Below are 1685 nucleotides of genomic sequence, written 5' to 3'. Positions count from 1 at the left end.
TGGAGTACCTCCAGCAAGCCAAGAGACTGAACCCTCGACAGGCTAGGTGGGCCCTGTTTTTCAGTCGGTTTGACTTCACCCTCTCGTACCGCCCCGGCTCCAAGAACACCAAACCTGACGCACTGTCCAGGCTGTTCTCTGCCACTAACAGGGAGAATGAAGTCAGGCCTATTATCCCTGTGTCCCGGATTGTGGCCCCTGTCCGCTGGGGTATTGAGGAGGCTGTCCGACAAGCCCAACACCAGGACCCCGGTCCTGGGACGGGGCCACCGGGCCTCTTGTACGTCCCACATCAAGCCCGGGCCAAGGTTCTCCAGTGGGGTCACTCTTCCCCTCTCACCGCCCACCCGGGAGCTCGGAGGACCCTGGACTTCCTGAAAAGACGCTTCTGGTGGCCTAACATGGAGAAGGAAGTAAGGTCATTTGTCCTGTCCTGTGAGGTTTGCACCAGAACCAAGAACCCATGACAGCGTCCCCAGGGTCTCCTGCATCCTCTGACCATTCCCCGGCGTCCCTGGTCCCACGTGGCAGTCGACTTCATCACGGGTCTCCCTGAGTCACAAGGTAACATGGTCATTTTGGTCATAGTTGACAGATTCTCCAAGGCCTGCCGCTTCATACCACTGTGCAAACTCCCCTCTGCTCTTGAAACAGCGAAACTTATGTTTAATCATGTCTTCCGAGTCTTTGATCTTCCACAGGACATCGTCTCAGACCGAGGGCCCCAGTTCTCCTCCCGAGTGTGGCACGGGTTCTGCAAGGTCATCGGAGCCACTGCCAGCCTCTCCTCTGGGTTTCACCCACAGTCCAATGGTCAGACGGAGAGGCTCAACCAGGACCTGGAAACCACCCTGCGAGGCCTGGCTATGGATAACCCGACATCGTGGAGCACCTGGCTGCCATGGGCGGAGTACGCCCACAACACCCTGCAGTCATCGGCCACCAAGCTGTCGCCATTCCAGTGCCAATTCGGGTTCCAGCCACCTCTGTTCCCGGACCAGGAGGAGGACGCGGGGGTGCCCTCGGTCAACCAATATGTGAGACGGTGTCACAAGACCTGGAGCAAGGTCAGGAAGACCCTCATACAGACCTCCAGAACCAACCAGACTCAGGCCAACTGCCATAGAAGACCTGCACACGCTTTCCGCCCTGGGCAGCGGGCTTGGCTGTCCACTAAGGACCTTCCGCTGCGGGTGGAGAACCGCAAGCTTGCTCCTCGCTACATTGGCCCCTTCAAGGTGGTGCGCAGGGTGAACCCTGTCTCCTACCGGCTCCAGTTGCCCCGGACTCTGAGGATCAACCCCACTTTCCATGTTTCCCTGTTGCGGCCCGTACTGACGTCTACGTATGCCCCTGCCCCTAGGAACCCCCCACCCCCCGCATCTTCCAGGGTCAGACTGTGTTCACTGTGCATCACCTGCTTGACTCCCGCCGGGTCCGTGGCGGGTTGCAATATCTGGTGGACTGGGAGGGCTATGGTCCTGAGGAGCGCTGCTGGGTTCCTGCTTGGGATGTCCTAGATAAAGAACTGTGTCGGGACTTCCATTCGGCCCATCCGGATCGCCCTGGGAACATCAGGAGACGCTCCTAGAGGGGGGGTCCTGTTAGGACTAGGACTGTTTTGGCCTCTAGAGGCCGCTGTTATTTCCTTTTCGTGTCATGTTTATTTTGGCCTCTAGAGGCCG

The sequence above is a fragment of the Neoarius graeffei genome, chromosome 21 (assembly GCF_027579695.1).
Source record: "Neoarius graeffei isolate fNeoGra1 chromosome 21, fNeoGra1.pri, whole genome shotgun sequence".
NCBI classification, from domain to species: Eukaryota; Metazoa; Chordata; class Actinopteri; order Siluriformes; family Ariidae; genus Neoarius; species Neoarius graeffei.
The sequence above is the reverse complement of the archived record's forward strand: the minus strand, read 5'-3'. Positions refer to the sequence as shown.